The 20,704-nt window shown below is 40.1% G+C and overlaps 1 protein-coding gene across 4 annotated transcripts in view; it reads right to left on the reverse strand.

The window, feature by feature from the left end:
• ARHGAP12 (Rho GTPase activating protein 12) overlaps positions 1–19,922 on the reverse strand; it is a 121,766-nt gene extending 101,844 nt beyond the window's left edge. For 3 of the 4 annotated variants that reach the window (XM_042945257.1, XM_042945256.1, XM_042945254.1), the window contains exons 1-2: positions 19,769–19,922; positions 1,191–1,229 (exon numbers count right to left, since the gene is read on the reverse strand). The gene's annotated coding sequence lies outside the window, so the exon portion shown is untranslated. Of the gene's footprint in view, positions 1–961; positions 1,052–1,190; positions 1,230–19,768 lie in introns of those variants that run through there. The other variant, XM_042945255.1, reaches the window with a different exon arrangement.
• Positions 19,923–20,704: the final 782 nt, after the last annotated feature.

Consider the following 20,704-nt stretch of genomic DNA (forward strand, 5'->3'; position numbering starts at 1 on the left):
TTTTTTTTTTTTTTGAGAGAGACAGAGAGCAGGAGCTGGTAGGGTGGGTGGGAAGGGGGAGAGGAGGGGGTGGGAGAGGGAAAGAATCTTAAGCAGGCTCCATGCATAGCACAAAACCCGAAGTGGGGCTCCATTCCATGACTCTGGGATCATGACCTGAGCCAAAAATCGAGTCAGACTGAGCCTGCCCAGGTGCCCCCGATCTTTTTATTTATAAATGTTAAAAATTCTTACCCCCTCTACCACTCAAAGTCTGTTGCAGAATGAGTTCTAACTTGGCTTGAGAAATCTAGGGATTCACTTTTATTTCTATATCAATTCCAAAATACTTTAGTACTTCATAGAATACAGTATTCAAGCTTCAAAGTGATCATAGCATCTCGGTATTACTACAACTCAAGTACCAACTGCTGTAGGATGAACTGTGTTCCCCAAAAAAGGTATGTTTAAGTCATAAACCCAGGACCTATGAATGTGACCTTATTTGGAAATAGGATCTTTGCAGATGTAATCAATTTAAGATGAGGTTACATGTCATTAGGGTAGGACCAAAATCCAATGACTGGTGTTTTTATAAGGAGAGGGGGATCTGGAGGCAGAGAAAGGAAACACATAGAGGAAAAACTACGTGAAGTCAGAGGCAGAAAATGGAGTGAGGCAGCTATAAGCAAGGAACCCCAAGGACACCCAGCAGCTACCAGAAGATAGAGGCAAAGAAAGTCTTTGCTAAAGCCTTCACAAATGGAGGACAACCCTGCCTTTATTTGGGACATCTAGCCTCCAGAACTGGGAGAGAATAAGTTTCTATTGTGTTAAGCCACCCAGTGTGTGGCACTTTGTTATTGCAGCCCTAGGAAACTAATATTAACCCAAGGCTCAAGGATCCTAAGGCAAAGCTAAGCAATTCTGAATACCGAGATACACCACAAATGTGTAAACCTAAGGTCCCATGATAACCTACCAATTCTCTTCAGCACCCAAATGCTGGGCATAGTATTACTGGGTGCTGTATGTACAGTAACAATCATTTCCTTGAGGACATTTTTCTTCTCTGTAATAGATAAAGCCCATAAGTCCAGATGATAAATTAGTGACACAATTTCAGTAACTAAAACTTTTACTTTCTGGACAAAGTACTTGGATAACAAATTTAATAATGTTTTGAAAAAGATTAAAAATAAAAAACTTACCTTAAAGGAAGAAATAAATATCCAGTATTTCATTTAAACCTATAAAAAAATAATAAAGTTCATTAACTTTAACCAGGATTGCTTTAAGAAGGCTAATAATATTGTTCATGATTTAGAATAGCTGCGATGTGTTGCTCACATTTTTTTTTTTTTTAATTTTTTTTTTTTTCAACGTTTTTTTTTTTTTTTTTTTTTTTTTTATTTTTGGGACAGAGAGAGACAGACCATGAACGGGGGAGGGGCAGAGAGAGAGGGAGACACAGAATCGGAAACAGGCTCCAGGCTCCGAGCCATCAGCCCAGAGCCTGACGCGGGGCTCGAACTCACGGACCGCGAGATCGTGACCTGGCTGAAGTCGGACGCTTAACCGACTGCGCCATCCAGGCGCCCCTGTTGCTCACATTTTTATAACAGCTCTATGAAACAGTACAATTTTATATCTCAAGACTGTTCCGCACCACCCTCCAAACGTGGACAAATGCAAGGTATGCTTCACCACTGCCCCTCCTACTTCACTCTCACATGGTTTCAATTTCATTTCTGCCCCTTATTTTTTATTCTAACAAATATCTTTAAAAATTTTTAATAATATGAAAGCAACCTTTGTAAAATTGTTAAAATGACAGAACTGGTTTTCAAGTTTATGGTACTGAATGGATAAAGAGAATGACAACAAACACTCCAAGCTATTGGGAGTCCTAACATGTTTCCCCACAGATTACTTACTAATTATAAATAGATGAATACACCTTTACAACAGAGAAATCTGGCAGTCATGAGCTTAACCAAGTGATCAAATGCAGTAACACCAACAGTGGGACAACCTTGATGATATATGCCTCCTAATGTGATGTACACAATGTTGCCTAAGTTGTATTCTTGTCAAAAACATGCTAAATCTTGTTAACTGTTAAGAAACAATTAATTCCAAAGTATAAGACATTCTATTAGATAACAGACCTGAACTCTTCAAGAAATACAATTTCATGGAAAAATGAATAAGGGAGGAAGAGTCTTCTAGATCAAAAGAGATTATTGGACCACAACAACAAAACCCACTTGGTATTTTAGTAGGTACCTAAAACTTACAACATGCAAAACCTACTTCCTATCTCTATCCCACTCGAGCCCCACCAGATCTGCATGGTCTTTCCAATAGCAGTAAATAGAAAGTCTAACCTTCCAAATGTTCAGCCTTTACTTTCATGTGTTACCAGGACATTAGTCAGTATGTGCTTTAATCCTTTTACCTACATAAAAGTTTTTCACTACAACTTTTTAAAATTCCACACTGAAATACTTCTCCTCAGGTGATTTTTTTTTTTCTTTTGCTTTCCAGGAAGTAATAAAGTAACTTAAGCAACACCTCTAAGCTCATACATACCATAAGCAGTCAGGTATTTATCCGCAGCAATGAAGAAAAGGAAAGTATGAAGAATAACAAGAAAACTGTATGTCACACTAGTAGGAGAGAGGCTGGGCAGTGGGGACCAACAATAGGTTAAAAGCCAATCCATGCTCAGTCCCTTTCACTGCCAGGCTTTATGACTACACCCTGCCCTGTGACTACAAAGATAAATATGAAGGAGAAGTTAGAGAGAAAGATGAAGTAGTCAGTTCACTATGTTCAACATGAGACATGCAATCTAAAGTTTAAAAAAAAATGAGACTGGGAGGACAAAGAAGATGGAGAAGTAGCCAAAAGACTTCTACATAGAAAAAGAAATTGGATATCAAGGCAGACAACATGAACAGGAGTAGACACATGGGATAAGAATAGGGGAAATGGAGCTGACATAGTTTTCTAGTTATAATACTGGGGTGGTGAGGTGGGGAATGAAACTGGGAAGCCCCTCAGAGAGACTATTAAAATTATAAACTTCTAGAAAGTCACATAGCAGGAATTATGTATCACAACCCAAGGTCTAGGAAAAGTTACATAAAATAAAAAAAGAGGAAAGCCTTATTTTAAGTTAAGGATTCAAAGAAAATTAAGATAATTATGGGGTAGCTCTAAAAACTGAGATCTAAGTGAAAATTATCTGCAAGTATATTATATTGCCTAATTTTATTTAAAAACATAAGCTATATTAAAACAAACACTTATCTTTTTCTCTACTCTCCAAACTTGTGGATTCTTCTCTTTAGATAGGTTAAGCACTGTTTACCCTGCTATCTTACCCTCTCAAGTATTTTGATTTGAATCTTACTCATCCAACTATAATGCTCTGAGCACAGCTCTCCTCGAACTGAAATACATTCTGTACTCATCACCACACTCCCCCATCCACACTCATCACACACACACATCTTAAAACTAAGTACCCAACCACCAATATATATAAAGTTTTTGCATATCTACTGACCCAGTACCAACCACTGCTTTACTCGGCAGTTTCAACACCACCCATGTAGGCTTTCCATGACTCTTACCAGTTTTCTTCCTCATGTTTCAACAAGAACAGATATATACAACTCCTTACATCTTTTACTTCTCTTCTTCCACGTCAGCTTCAGAACTTCCTACCATGCTATTTTAAAATCTAATAGCCTCCTCCTTTCTGTCTGCCTTTTTTTTTCCCCCTCATTTTCTTTCCCACAGCAAATTACACAGCTCAGCACATGTTATCTTCCTCCCCCAGGACATCTGTTTTAATCAACTACATCTCTCAGCATGGTATCTTTACTAGGTATATCAAAAAAGTAAACAAATGAACACAATCTTAAGAGAAATACAGTAAATGCATCCATAATTAATGAGTCTATAATTTTAGGGGGATGAGTCTACAATTTAAATCTAACACATATATGTACAATGAGTATAGCAATTGTAATGCCATGAGCAACAAAATATTAATATAGCCTCACGTGCATAAATATTAACCAACTTTGGAGCACCTGGGTGGCTCAGTCGGTTAAGCATCTGACTTTGGCTCACGTCGTGATCTCGCGGTTCGTGAGTTTGAGCCCCACGTCAGACTGTGTGCTGACAGCTCAGAGCCTGGAGCCCACTTCTGATTCAAAGTGTCTCCCTCTCTCTGCCCCTCCTCTGCACACGCTCTCTCTCTCATTCTATCAAAAAGAAACAAACATTAAAAAAAAAAAAAGAAACCAGGGGCGCCTGAGTGGCTCAGTTGGTTAAGCGTCCGACTTCCACTCAGGTCATGATCTCACGGTCTGTGAGTTCAAGCCCTGCGTCGGGCTCTGTGCTGACAGCTCAGAGCCTGGAGCCTGCTTCAGATTCTGTGTCTCCCTCTCTCTCTGCCCCTCCCCCACTCATGCTCTGTCTCTGTCTCAGAAACAAATAAACATTTTAAAAAATTTAATTTTTTTTAACGTTTTTATTTATTTTTGAGACAGAGAGAGACAGAGCATGAATGGGGGAGGGGCAGAGAGAGAGGGAGACACAGAATCGGAAGCAGGCTCCAGGCTCTGAGCCATCAGCCCAGAGCCCAATGCGGGGCTCGAACTCACGGACCGTGAGATCGTGACCTAAGCTGAAGTCAGATGCTTAACCGACTGAGCCACCCAGGCGCCCCTAAAAAAATTAAAAAAAAAAAAGAAACCATTTAAAAATATAAGTAAATATTAACCAACTTAAAAAGTACAATTTAGGCCACTTTTTTTTGACATGAAGCCCTCCACGTAGTTTTGAAAGTACTTGTTTAAAATGAATAATCTCCCTAAAAAATTAAAAATAAATAAAATGAACAATTCGTAAACAGGCCTCTACTGAAGAAATCAGTTAAACGTAATGAGCACAATAAAATAGTTAAGGACAATTCCAGCATTAAGTTCTAGCATAAAGAATTATACCAGCAAATAATTTTTTATTTATTTATTTATTTATTTATTTAAAAAAAATTTTTTTTTAACATTTATTTATTTTTGAGACAGAGAGAGACAGAGCATGAACAGGGGAGGGTCAGAGAGAGAGGGAGACACAGAATCTGAAACAGGCTCCGGGCTCTGAGCTGTCAGCACAGAGCCCGATGCGGGGCTCGAACTCACAGACCGTGAGATCATGACCTGAGCCGAAGTCAGCCACTTAACCGACTGAGCCACCCAGGCGCCCCAATAATTTTTTTAAATTGTACACTTGCACAATGAAAAATCATAGGCCACTTATCAGGCACTTAGAGTTTTTCACAATGCATGACACCTGTTTTCTAATAATAAAAACGTGTAGGATGTAAGACATTTCTTTAGGCCTAAAGAAGAGAAGAAAAATATAGTGATTAATATTATCAACTATATTGGCCATGAAGAAATAGCAAAAACAGGGACAGAAGAAGGAAATATTTGGGTAACTGGAAAGCAGGAAAGAACACAAACATAGAGTAGTAAAAGAAATTTAAAAACTGAGATTTAAATCTGAAAGAATAATGAGGAAACAACAAAGCATTTGAGGAAGCAAGCATTTTTTACTAAAAATTACATTTGCATAGGGTATTTTAGAATGATTCGTGCCATAAAGTCTTAGTCAGAAATAAGGGTGGACGTAATAACTTCTTGGATTGTTACAAGAATGGAGAAAATACTCTAATTTAAAAGGGAAGAAATATGATATTGGGTTTTACAATGAGTTTTTAGTTATACCACCAAATATACAATCCATGAAAGAAAAAAAATACGAGTTTATTAAAATTAAGAACTCCTTTGTGGCAGACACTGCTAAAAGAATGAAAACACAAACCACACACAAGGAGAAAATATTTTCAAAATACATACCTGATTAAGGACTAGTGTCCAAAATATACAAAGAATTCTTAAAAGTCAATAAAAAGAACCTAACATTTTAAATGGAAAAAGAATCTGAAAAGACAAATCATGAAAAAAACCAGACAAATGACAAATAAGCACATGAAAAAGTGCTCATCATGCCATTAGGGAATTACAAATTAAAACAAGACACCACAGCACACCTCTTACAATAGCTACAATCCAAGAAAAGCTGACAACACAAGAGCTAGTGAGGATGTAGAGCAACAGGAACTTTCATTCACTGCTGGTAGGAATGCAAAATGGTTCAGCTACTTTGAAGACAGCTTAGCAGTTTCTTACAAAGCTAAACATAGTCTTGCCATACGATCTAGCAATCACACTCCAAGATATTTACCCAAATAAGTTGAAACCTTATGTCCACAAAAAGTCCTGCAGGCAAATGTTTACAGCAGCTTTATGTATCACTGCCAAAACCCGGAAGCAACAAAGAAATCCTTCAATAGGACAAAGGATAAACCAACTATGTGTGAGACATCCACACAATGGAATATTCTTCAGTGATAAAAATAAGGTATCAAGCTAAGAAAAGATACAAACTAATCTTAAATATATTTTGCAAAGCGAAAGAGGCCAGTCTGAAAATGCTACACACTGAATGACTTCAATTATATCACGTTCTGGGAAAGTCAAAACCATACAGACAGTAATTTCCAGGACGGGAGGAGGAGACGGAGGGTTCCACAAGCGAAGCACAGGGGATTCTTTTAGGTCAATAAAACTATTTTGTATGATACTGTAATGGTGGGTGTAAGACAATGTACACGTCAAAAGCCATTAATCTTTATAACACAAATAATGAACTTTAATGTATGCAAATTTTAAAAATTCATTTAGGCAGTTGGGGGAATGCCAGGATTTCCCAGGAAAGCAGATTAAGACAAGATAGTCTAATAGTATGACAAATGCATGGAACAACCTCACTGAATGGATGGAGGGTGGGAAGAGGATGCTGATCTAACTTATTTTGAAAATAAGTGAAGTTTGTAAGAATATAGGCAAAGGAATTGAACATAAATACTGTATTCTAACTTGATAAAAAACACATCCCATGGGGGTACAAGTCAAAAATTCTGATACAGCCATATTTGTGTATTGTAACAAAATAATTAATTAAATGGAATATGGATGATAGGAACCAGGTTTCTCAGTGATGGAGTGGAAATTTATAATCATGGGGAAAAGACTAGAATATCCATGGATTAAACTTGGAAACATCAATACGAACTCATTTTTAGCTTACTACAGATAAAATAACAAAGGTGATTCTGTAATGGACAGAAAACACGAATAGACACTTTTCCAAAGAAGACATCCAGATGGCAAACAGACACATGAAAAGATGCTCAACATCACTCATCATCAGGGAAACAGAGATCAAAACCACACGGAGATACCACCTCACATCCATCAAATGGCTAAAATTAACAACTCAGGAAACAACAGATGTTGGCAAGGATGTGGAGAAAGGGGAACCCTCTTGCACTGTTGGTGGGAATGCAAAGTGGTGTAGCCACACAAACAGTGTAGAGGTTCCTCACAAAATTAAAAATAGTATTAACCTACAACCCAGCAACCACACTAGAAATTTATCCAAAGGATACAAAAATGCTGATTCAATGGGGCTCGTGAACCCCAATGTTTATAGCAGTGCTATCAACAATAGCCAAATTATGGAAAGAGCCCAAATGTCCATCAACTGATGAATGGATAAAGAAGATGCGGTTTATACATACAATGGAATACTACTTGGTGATAAAAAAAGAACGAAATCTCACCATTTGCAACAATGTGGATGGAACTGGAGAGTATTATGCTAAGCAAAATAAATCAATCAATATCATATGATTTCACTGATATGTGAAACTTAACAAACAGATGATCGTAGAGGACAGGTAGGAAAAGTAAGATAAAAACAGAGAGGGAGGCAAACCGTAAGAGACTCTTAAATACAGAGAACAAACTGAGGGTTGATGGGGGTGGAGAAAATGGGTGAGGGGCATTAAGGAGGACACTTGTTGGGATGAGCACTGGGTGTTGTATGTAAGTGATGAATCGCTGGAATCTACTCCTGAAGCCAAGACTACACTGTTATGTTAGCTAATTTGAGAATAAATAAACTAAAATAATAAAAATAAATAAATAGAACAATAACAACAAAAATAAAGGTGATTTTACAAAGAAATACTACAGATATGTATCTATATATTGCTTAGTATACACATTTTGCTGTCAGTAAAAATGATACCTAACAGCAACAAGTACACCTAACATCCAGATATGGTTTCTAATACCGTTCTCCAAATAAAGGAAACAAGGCTCTTTGGAGAGATGGCTGATTCAAGGACTGGGGCAGAAAATATACAAGATGAGCCCCTAGCTCCTTGTAGTGCCATAGTGACCCTTGCCCCTCTGGATTTTAAGGACTATATTTACTTTTTTTTTAAGGACTATCTACTCCTTAGATCTAAATGCTTATCATTTTTTAATGCTTATTATTAAACTACTGTCTTCTTAAACTATAATTCAAAGTGATATGGCGCCCATTTCATATTCATATTAAAATATCTTAGGGGGGGCCTGGGTGGCTCAGTAGGTTAAGTGTCCAAATTCATGTCAGGTCATGATCTCACAGTTCGTTGAGTTTGAGCTCCACATTGGGCTCTCTGCTGTCAGTACAGAGCCTGCTTTAGATCCTCTGTCTCCCTCTCTCTCTGCCCCTCCCCCACTCATGGAGCTCTCTCTGAAAAATAAAAATAAAAAAAAAAATCTTACATTATGCTGCCCCACATTTGAATAATTTAAATAAAAACTCACATTTCTGTAATTCTTTACTTTTACACACTGCATTTATGGAGAATCACAGTGCCTGTTTTTCTCAATAAAACATAAATTACAATTACTTAAGAGGCAGTAGGGTTCAAAATCATTCTAAAATAATCTCTTATACGTGGAGAGTAAATACTGATCCAGCTGATATATGACAGAGCAGAAAGTGAGGAGCCCACTGTATTAAAAATTTCACACACTCAGTACTTCAGTAAACCATCCTGATTAAGCCCTTTCAAACCAAAAATGATTAAACTAGAATTTAATCCTTTCAGATCCATTTGCACACACCAGGAAGACAGCCTATAAGGTTAAAAAAAAACAAACAAACAAACTCAGACCTAGTAAAAAGTCTAAGGATCAAAAAATTTTCTTGAGCCAATAGGTTAACTTCCTTTTCCTTCAGATGCTATTTCATAAGCTACCTATATGGATACTGGCTCCATGTTAACCTTTAAAACCACCCTTCTACAATAATCAATTCTGCTTCTGTATTTTTCAGCTTTCTTATTACTTCTTTCTGAATGCACTCCAAACAATGGATTCTTCCTTCTATACCCAACACCTGAGTCCCATATTTTAATTTCTTATTAAGAAATTTCTATAATAACCATTTTTAATTAAAAAAAAGAAAGTAACCTTTTTTACAGGTCACATAAATTTGATCTTGCCTTGGTGGCATCAAACCTGTCCCCCCTTATAGTAACAGCACCTTGATTTTCCTTTGGGGAAGCACCCATGCTCATGATCTCAGTCCATATCATTACACAAGTTGTCATATATTAATAAGAATATCAGGGCACCAGGATGGCTCAGTCAGTTTAAGTATCCAACTCTTACTTTCTACTCAGGTCATGATCTCGTAGTTTGTGAGATCCAGCCGCAAGTTGGGCTCTGTGCTGACAGCACGAAGCCTGCTTCAGATTCTCTTTCTCCCTCTCTCTGCCCCTCCCTTGTTCACTCTCCCTCACTCTCTCGCTCTCTCTCAAAATAAACTTAAAAAAGAAAAAGAAAATCATAACCTTGGTCTTTATAAAGTTTAATAGGATTTCTAATCCTCTAATAATTTACTCTAGAAGAAAAACTTCATTCACTTCACAATTCTATTGGTTACCTCGGTATTAACCACCCTCTCCCCCAACCCATTCAGATATTCCTCCAAAACTATATACATTACCCTCTTAAAATCTTTGAAATGACTATTTACATTCAACTACTTTCAAATGTTTACCAAATCCTGTGCTTTAAAAAAAGATACAATCTACAAAACAAAGGCAAATACAAGAATAGTGATTATTAACATCTGGCCATTGCAAAGCTCTAGTCAGACCTCAGTAACTTTTCAAAAAAGAAAAAACTATTCTGTTTAATGCTTACATTATACCAACCTACTCCAAATTAACATCATGATAAGAGCCATTGTTGGCAAAGGACTTGAATAGATATTTTTCCAAAGAAGATAACACAAGTGGCCAATAACAAAGAAAGATGGGGGCGCCTGGGTAGCGTAGTCAGTTAAACTCCCAACTTCAACTCAGGTCATGATCTCACAGTTTGTGATTTCAAGGCCCACATCGGGCCCTGCACTGACAGCTCTGAGCCTGGAGCCTACTTCAGATTCTGTGTCTCCCTCTCCCTCTGCCCCTCCCCGGCTAACACTCTGTCTCTCTCAAAAATAAATGTTTAAAAAAAAAAAAAAAAAAAAAAGAACATGGAAAGATGCTCAACATCACTAATCATTAGGGAAATGGAAATCAAACCACAACAACCAAAAAAACCGCAAAATAACAAGTGCTGGTGAGGATGTGGAGAAATTGCAATTCTTTGCACTGCTCGTAGAAGTGCAAAACAGTAGCAGCACCGGGGTAAACAGTATGGTGGTTTTTTAAAACATCCAGCAATTCCACTTCTGGGTATATATCCAAAAGCAGGGACTTGTAAACATATATGGACACCCATGTTAACAGCAGCACTAATCACAATAGCCAAAAGATGGAAAGAAAAACCAAATGTCTGTGGACAGATAAATGCCTAAACAAAATGTGGTACATACATAAAATACTACTGTGTATATATTACCACAATAGTCATTGCAGAATACAATTTAAATCACCTTACACCTGCCTACCCCCAAACCACAAAAGTCACTAAAATCCTCACATAGCTTTTACAGATACGCTTTCAAAGTAAATTTTAAAAGGCAAAAACACATTCAAACTTTTACAAAACTGAAAGTAGCACTTATGTGGCATACAAATGATGAATTATCACTACTACCAATCCCTCAGATTGAAAAAAGAAAGCACACTATGATTCCTAATTTTTATTCAGATTTAAATTATTTTACAAAACATTGAAAATCCAAACATGCAAATTAAACCAAAACAAGATTATTGCTACACACCAACCACAATAAAGTTATTTTCAAAAAATAAAGACAATACAAAATGTTGATAAGTCTACCAACAACTGAATCAGACACACAGTGCTAATGGAAATACTAAAAACAGTGCAACCAGTTCAATAGTTTCCTATAAACAAAGATTTTCTGCAGCCTGAAACAAATTGTTCCTGGGCCATGAAACAAATCTCAATAAATTTCAAAGGACTAAAATCATACTAAGTATATTCTCTAACAAATGAATTAAGTTATAAATTAACAAAAACTTAGCTGCAAATTTGTTGTTGGAATCTAAACAACACACTTCTAAATAACTCAGAAGTCAAAGAAGAAATCAAACAGGAAATCTAAACTGAATAAAAATGAAAACATGACATCTCAAAACTTTTGGGATGCAGCTAAAGTAGTGCTCAGAGAAAATTCATAGCACTAAATGGCCATATTAGAAACGAAAGAAGTCTCAAATCAATGATGTACACTTCCCCTCTGAGAAACTACAAGATGAACATCAAGCAAATTAAACAGCAAGTAGGCAGAAGATATCACATGATAAAGATCAGAGCAGAAATCACTGAGAGAGAAAACAGAAAAGTGTTAGATGAAATCAGAAGCTGGTTCTTAAAGATCAGTAGTACTAACCCTCTAGTCAAATTGATCCAGAACACAAGGGGGAAAACCATGAATTACCAGTATCAGGCATTCAGACAGGGAACACAACTACAGCTTTAAAGGCATCAAAAGTAAGATAATACTATGAACAACTTTAACCCAATAAATCCAACAACTTAGATGAACCAGACAAATTTCCTGAAAGACAAATTGCCAAGGCTCGATAACCTAAAAAGCCCTGTATCTGTTAAATTGACATCTCTTTAAAAATCTTCCCACAAAGTCCTAGCCCAGATGGCTTCACTAGAGAATTTTACCAAAAATATAAGGAAGATAATACCAATTCTACACAAACCTTTTGAAGAAAATTGCAACAGAGAAAAAACATCCCAATTCATTCTATCAGGTCAACATTATCCTCATACCAAAACCAGACAAAGACATTGTAAGAAAAACTAAAGACCTAACATCCCTCATGAACATACATACAAACTTATCTCCAAGAAAGGACTCACATTTAAACATATACAGAACTATTCAAGTCAACAAGACAACTCAATAAAAACTCTGAGTGCCTGGGTGGCTCAGGAGGTTGGTGTCCAACTCTTGATCTCAGCTCAGATCATAATCTCACAGTTCACAGGTTTGAGCCCCACATCACGCTCTGCGCTGACAGTGTGGAGCTTGCTTGGGATTCTCTCTCTCTCTCTCTGTCCCTCCCACACACACTCACTCTCACCCTCTGTCCCCCAACTCTCTCAAAATAAATAAATAAACAAAAAAAAAAGACAACCCAATAAAAAATAGGTAGAAGATATACTTATCCAAAGAGGATCTACAGATGGTAAATAAGTCCATGAGAAGATGCCCAACATCTTTGGTTATTAGGGAAATGCAAATTAAAGTCACAAAGAAATAATACTACACATTTATTAGAATGACTAATATTTAAAAGACTGACTATATACCCCTGTTTTCTGGAATGTGGAGCAACCAGAACTCAACACTGCTGGTGGACCTGTAAAATGGTAAAATTTGGAAATAGTCTGAGAGGTTCTTAAAAATTTAAATATATATCAACCATATGACCCAAGGATTCTATTGCTAGGTATTTACCCAAGAGAAATGAAACCAGGTGTCCACACAAAGACCTGTGTGTAAATGTTCACAGCAGCTTTATTTGTAACAGCCCCAAACTGGAAACAATCCAAATGTCCATCAAGAGGTGAATGGATAGGGACGCCTGGGTGGCTCAGTCAGCTGGACTTTGGCACAGGTCATGACCTCGCAGTTTGCGGGTTCGAGCCCTGCATCTGGCTCTGTGCTGACAGCTCAGAGCCTGGAGCCTGCTTCAAATTCTGTGTCTTCCTCTCTCTCTCTGCCCATCCCCCACTCGCACTCTGTCCCCTCAAAAATAAACAAACATTAAAAAAAATGGTGAATGGATAAATTGTGGTATATCCACACAATGGGATATCACCTAGCAACAAAAAGGAATGAGCTACTAATACACACAACAAACTGGATTTCACAATAATTTTGCTGAGTGAAAAAAAATCCAGACAAGAAAGACTGCATACTATATGGGTCCATCTACATAAAATTCTAGAAAATGGAAATGAATCTAAAGCCCCAGAAAACAAATCAATGTTGACCAGAGAACAAGGGAATGAACTATCCTGAGCTCAAGAAAATTGGGGGGGGGGGGGGGGGGGGGGAAGGGAGGAGATTAACATGTTCTTTATAGTGGTGATGGTTTCACAGGTTATATATATACATACATACATATATATATATACACACACACACATATACACATACATCAAAACTCATTAAGTTACACATTTAAAATATATGCAGTTTATTAGACAGCAATTATACCTCAATAAACCTGTTAAAAAACCCTGTAATAATACAAATTTAAGGGGCACCTGAGTGGCTCAGTCGGTTGGGCGTCTGACTTCGGCTCAGGTCATGATCTCGCGGTTAGTGAGTTCGAGCCCCACATCGGGCTCTGGGCTGGCGGCTCGGAGCCTGGAGCCTGCTTCGGATTCTGTGTCTCCCTCTCTCTCTGCCTCTAACCCCACTCTCTCTCTCTCTCAAAAATAAACATTAAAAAAAAAATTAAAAAAAAATAATACAAATTTAAAGCACCAAATATTACTTTCTCCTATACTACAATGACTTAAAGTATATATAAAGGATATCTTGCATGGTAAGAATACTAGCAACTGGAATTTTCATTCACTGCTAATGGGAATGCAAAATGGTACAGACACTCTGGAAAACATTTTGTCAGTTTCTCATAAAGTATACATTTACCATATGATCTAGCCATTCCTTTTCAATACCTCTAGGTATTTACCCAAGAAAAGTGAAACCATAAGTCCATACAAAGGCCTTACATCAACATTCATAACAGTTTTATTCATAAGTGCCAGAAACTGGAAACTCAAAGGCCCATCAACTGGGGCACCTGGGTGGCTCAGTCGGTTAAGCATCTGACTTCAGCCTAGGTCATGATCTCACAGTTCCGTGAGTTTGGAGCCTGCTTCAGATCCTGTTGTGTCCTTCTCTCTCTGCCCCACCTCCATTCACACTCTGGCTCTCGCTCTCGCTCTCTCTCAAAAATAAATAAACATTTAAAAAAATTTTTAAAAAAAGGCCTATCAACTAATGAAACCCTAGACTAACTGTGGTACATCCATGTGTAAAATAGGAAAGAATGGAAACCTTAAGAGATTCTGGGAAGGGAGGAGGAGTGGAGGAGGATGGGCAAAATGGGTGAAGGGGACTGGGAGATACAAGCTTCTAATTATGGAATGAATAGGTCATGGAATTAAAAGGCAAAGCACGACGAATATAGTCAATGCTACAGTAATAGTGTTGTATGGTGACAGATGGTAGCTACACTTGTGGGTGAGCAGAGTATAACATGTAACTTTTCGAAATACTATGCTGTACACCTGAACCTAATGTAACATTGTGTCAACTATACTCAAACTTTGACACATCCTTGTGAAAATGGAAAGAGAAAATGTGAACAAGTACTTAAACTATAAAGCTTGATACAGACCATCACATTAATCACTGTTCACTAAAGGAAACAAAGTGGTGAAAGAAAAGAACCCACGAATCATACTGTATGTAGCCTTCTATATCTGGCTTATTTCACTTAGAACAATGCTTTTGAGATTCATCCATGTAGTTGCATGTATCTATAGTTCACTTCTTTCTACTGTTAAATGTTATTATATGTTAATGTATACAAAACTGATTTTTTTAAACAAACCAGTAATATATAGCAAAATAGTGGTAATTTTCAACAAACTTTTAAAGCTACCACTCAAACGTAAAATGTATTCTAAATTCTCCTGTGGCAAAAAAGCACAGAAATCAAGGTTAGAGGTCTGAAATTTAGATCTAGGATTTGCCATTTATGAGCACCTTAACTTACCTGTAAAACAGACAACACAAACCTCAAAAGATCCTTGTGAGAATGGAAAGAGAAAAAAGCACTCTGTCAACTATAAGGCATGATACAGAATATCCACACTAATCACTTATTCAAAAATGCAAAAGTTGCGGGGTGCCTGGGTGGCTCAGTCGGTTAAGTGTCTGACTCTTGATTTTGGATCAGGTCATGATCTCACAGCTCATGGGTTTTGAGCCCCCTGCAGGGCTCTGCTCTGACAGCGAGGAGCCTGTTTGGGATTCATCCTCTGTCTCTCTTTCTTTCTCTCTCTCTCTCTCTCTCTCTCTCTCCCTCCCTCCCTCCCTCCCTCCCCCCGCCATGTTCTCTATCTCAAAAATAAATAAACATTTAATAAAAACTTTTTTAGATGAGTTCTACATTTACAGAATTATTGCAAAGATAAACAGAGAGTTCCCATATACCCTGTATACAGTCTCCTCTACCTTTAACATCTTATATATGTATGTATGGTACATTTGTCACTGACACAATAACCATGCTCTGTTCAGATTTCCTTAGTTTTCCCCTAATGGACTTCTTCTGCTCTAGAATTCCATTCAGAATACCACATATACATTTTGTAATCATATCCTGTAGCTTTTTTCTTTTTTAGGATATTTTTAATGTTTAGTTTTGAGGGAGTGAGAGAGACAGAGCATGAGCAGGGAAGGAGCAGAGAGAGAGGGGCAGAGACAGAGGGAGACACAGAACTCAAAGCTGGCTCCAGGCTCTGAGCTGTCAGCACACAGCCAGACACAGGGCTCGAACCCATGAACTGTGAGATCATGACCTAACAGAAGTCAGACACTTAACCTACCGAGCCACCCAGGCACCCCATATCCTGTAGCTTTTAAAACACAAGTTACTGGGGAGCCTGGGTGGCTAAGTTGGTTGGGCATCTGACTCTGGCTCAGGTTGTGATCATGATAAAATCATGGTTTAAATGGTTCATGGGGTTCATGAGTACCATGTTGGGCTCCGTCCTGACAGCTGGGAGCCAGAAGAAGCCTGCTTTGAATCCTGTGTCTCCCTCTCTCTCTGCCCCTCCCCTCCCTCAAAAATAAGTAATAAACATTAAAAAAAATTTTTTTTTAAACACAAGTTACTGAAACCCAGACAATATAATGAGAGCAGTATGAGGTGAGGCCCCAAAATCTGCATTCCTATCAAGTTCCCAAAGGATGCTGATGTGCTGATGGGGCTAATGTAAAAATACACTTAGAAGAGCAGTGGTCTAGATTCTAGACTCCAGAAGTGATGTCCAATGCAGGAGCCACTAGCCAAATGTGGCTACTGAGCACTTTAAGTGTGGCTAATCTAAATTGAGATGTGCTGGATGTGTAAAATACACATAGGATTTGAACACTTAGTCTGAATAAAAGAATCATGTGGATTACATGATATGGTAAAATTTATTTCACTTGGGTTCCCCCCTTTTTTTTTTAACTTTTTATCATGTGACTACTAAAAGCTTTAAAATTAGGGGCGCCTGGGTGGCGCAGTCGGTTAAGCGTCCGACTTCAGCCAGGTCACGATCTCGCGGTCCGTGAGTTCGAGCCCCGCGTCAGGCTCTGGGCCGATGGCTCGGAGCCTGGAGCCTGTTTCCGATTCTGTGTCTCCCTCTCTCTCTGCCCCTCCCCCGTTCATGCTCTGTCTCTCTCTGTCCCAAAAATAAATAAAAAACGTTGAAAAAAAAAATTAAAAAAAAAAAATAAAAGCTTTAAAATTACACAGGTGAGGTGCGCCTGACTGGCTGGCTCAGCTGCAGCAGCATGAAACTTTTGATCTCGTGGTTGTGAGTTCAAGACCCATGTTGGGTGTAGAGATTACTTAAATAAAAAATTACATTACATTAAATACACAGGTGACTGGTATTACATTCCTTTTGGACAATAGTTTGTGTGGCCTGGGCAGAAGAGCAGCAAGGGTATCTATCACCTGGGGGATTGTTAGAAGTTCAGGTGATTCCCATGCACATTAAAGTTTGAGAAACACTAATTATCAACAAGGGAGGGGTGCTTAGAGATGTCAGCACTTGGCAGTTTGGTTCAAATAAAAAGCTAATGAACTGCAAACTGAAACTGCAAAATATTTAAGTCAATGAAAGTAAATGGAAAATGGCTGAATCACAGCAAAGCCGTCCACAATTGAGGATGTATCATAATTAGACCAGTTAACAACAGAAGAAAAGAAAAACCACAAAGATAGTGGCCCAATGGGTTCCTCAAAAGAGAGAGATTTGAAAAGCATGATTTGAAGTAAAATGATGGTATGTGATAATCATACCTTTTCAGGTATGATTCAATCCACAAAACACTGCATATTTGCAATTAAAACTAAAAATGTTAAATATGAGATAAAAGTTTAATTTCACTTTTCTCTCCCACTATTAGAAAACTGTAATGTCCATTTGAGCCAGATTCACCTTAAGTTACCTTTTCTTATTACCAATTTTCTCAGATAAGCAAAATATTGGTACTACCACTTATACCTCACTATATTCACTGCTTTATTTCAATCAATTTAAACATTTTATTACCCTCCTTTTCTCAGGAATGTCAACTTCATAACTTCAAGTACTTAAGTTTGTAAAGCCCACTGTCTATCCACCTATTTACAAAAAAAAAAAAAGCACCCAACAGATACTTTCTAATTAATTAAATGAAAACCAAGTGATTAACTGAAAATAATACGCTGTTTTTCTACAGCATTTATAGTACACGTTTTCACTTGTGCCTCACAACTAGTAAAGTAAAAAATAAAAATATGTAAGTTATTGTCTATATATGAATAACCTTTACAAATGGCATTATATCAAAAATTAGTGCGTTAGCAATCTTTTCCAACTTTTATGGTGGATAAAGTTGAACAGAATCCTATCAACAAATCCTGGACATACACATACATAAACACATAATCTGTTCATTACACTTCATTTTTTCCCCCAAGCACAAACCCCTCCAGAGCCGCGGAGCTACATGCAACCGCGGGTCCCACATGTGCATCGGGCTTGTCTGGCCCTTCACAGTGCACTGCTCAGGGTTAAAATTTCACAGCCTGCTTTTAGGCACTTCTCTGGGCTCCCAAATCCCTATTTTGAAACCTTTCCAAGCCATTTCAAAACAGAGAAAAAGAGAAAAATACTAGCACCAGCAGCCAGAATGTCTACTCAGACAAGAAAATGTACAGAAAGATGACCCATTCTGTAACACACCCTTCTACAGACCAGGGAAGGAACACTGGATATGGACAAATAAATAACAGCTCTAGGCCACCATTTCCCAACTTTTCAGTAGGAAACAGGCGTGGCCAGGGGCTAGATACTTTTTAACAACCTTCCACTGTAACACCGAGTCTTCCGAGGTCTCACCTTCAGAAGGGGTGGCAGAATCTGAACCAGAAGCCGAGTGACTCCTCGCTTGCTGCTCCTTCCTCCACATTTCCTCCCCTTTGGAATATGTGCATAAATGCTCAATAAAATCTGCTCATAGGTCATAATTAACTATAAAACAATTCGAGCGTTAGGTGCCTTTACCCATAATAAACACTTCACTTGGAACGGCATTAGAACTTTCCTAAAGCTATGCTTTAAACATTTTGCTTTAGCCTTTGCAAATGCATTTATAACCGCTGCTGCAGTCGAAGGAAAACACCGCAAGCCTCTAAAACTGAAGGCCGTTGAGTTTTTCTCAAAGGGTATGCTGACCCTGCGGACATTTCTTCTCAGAGGGTCTGCGGTAACTTAAGATCCAACACTTAAAGGACAGCCATTCTTGGAAGACAATCAACTGCGTTGAAACGGCAGGAGGGCAGCACGCTCATAAGGAGCATTTTTTTTTTTTTTTAAATTCAAGGACTTTGAGGAGATTGCTCCCAGAAGAGCTAGAGTAGCAAGTGTCCATTCAACAGGGGCGGAGCACCTCTAAAGACTGCGGAGACCAAAGTGCCCAGTTTAAGGTCAGCAGTCGAGGGGAGGCCCCAGGTGGGCTGCCTGGATGGGCGGAGGGTTGCACACCCCACAGCAATTAGAGAGCGGGCACACGCAGCTGCAGAAGGCGAGGAAGGAGGGCGGCACCAGCCTGCCTCTTACACACACACACACACACACACACACACACACACACCCCGACGCCCTCCTTCCTAGGGGCGGGGCGGGCGGGCGCTGCCCTCACACAGGAAGTCAGGAAACCCGGGGGGCAGAGGAGCCACAACTTTAGAGCCATTTAAACCCTCTCGCCCACGTCAGCCAATGGGCTGGCCACGGCCCCCCTGCCCCCCGCGCCAACCTCGCGCCCCGCGCCGCGCCCCCTCCGCGAAGCTCCCGACCGCACCTCGCGCTCACCTCGGCGCCGACGCGCCTCCCGCACACACCTCCCCCTAACTCCGCCGCCCTCGGCGGGCACAGCCCCGGCCGCGGACGCCTTTGTGCAGCACCTCACCAACCTGCCCTCCGTCCGCGGGAACCTGTGTCCCCCACCTTACCGAGAGGACGGCGGCCTCGCGGGAGGCAGCTCCCTCTTGTACTAGCACGGGGTCTGCAGAACGCCCAGGCGAGCCCGAAGGGCGCTCACACCGCGGCGGCCGCGGCCAGCCCGTCCCCGCAGGCTGGTCTCCGAGGGAGGGTAAGTTCCAGGGCACGTCGGAGCGCGCCGGCGCGGGGGCGGGGCGGGGCTGGCGGCTCACGTGATGGCAGGGGGCGGGGCGGGGCTCACGTGACGACCCGGGCGGGCGCCGGGTGAATCGGCTGAGGTGGATCCGGGAGGAGGGGGGCGGTCCGAGGGACTGGCTGAGGGACTCGGGCTGGCGAGGTTGTTGCCTGCCAAGTGGGCGTAAGCACTTTGTAAACATGAAGTGGGAAACGTTGAGAGAAAACGCTCGGGCGAAAACGAGGGAAGGGCGAACGGGAAACGGAGCGAGCACTAGGGTGACAGGAATGGAGCCCAGGGAAAGACAGCGGGGCGGTGGGCCCTGCCCGCTCCCTTTCTCGGCCCACTGGCCTGCTGGGAGCTGCTGCCAGGCTTAGGTCAGTCGTCCACCGCCCCGGAAATCCCTCGGGGAGACTCGGAAAAAGTGCCACCAGCTACCTCCTGGGGACGAAATGGAACACTGGAGACAGTGAGTCCATTTACTGGGTCCATGAGGAGCTGTCCTTCGCTGGGGCCACCAGGGCAGATTGCTGCACCAGCTGTGCACACACACTCAGGGCTGAAGAGGGCCCTGGGGACCCGAGAACGGCCGCTCCGTGGTCAGGCTGCTGCAAAGCAGCATGACCCCTCGTTCAGCATTCAGCTGAATGCTGAAGCAGCCCAATGGCTGTCCATGGGGCCAGCTGTGTGCAAGCCCCGGGGCCACAGTGTCATTGGCCAAAGTCATCACTGTTTGCAGCGTTTGCACTTTGGCAGCACAGAATCCAGAAGT

This window comes from Panthera leo, chromosome B4 (genome assembly GCF_018350215.1).
Source record: "Panthera leo isolate Ple1 chromosome B4, P.leo_Ple1_pat1.1, whole genome shotgun sequence".
In the NCBI taxonomy this organism is placed as follows: domain Eukaryota; kingdom Metazoa; phylum Chordata; class Mammalia; order Carnivora; family Felidae; genus Panthera; species Panthera leo.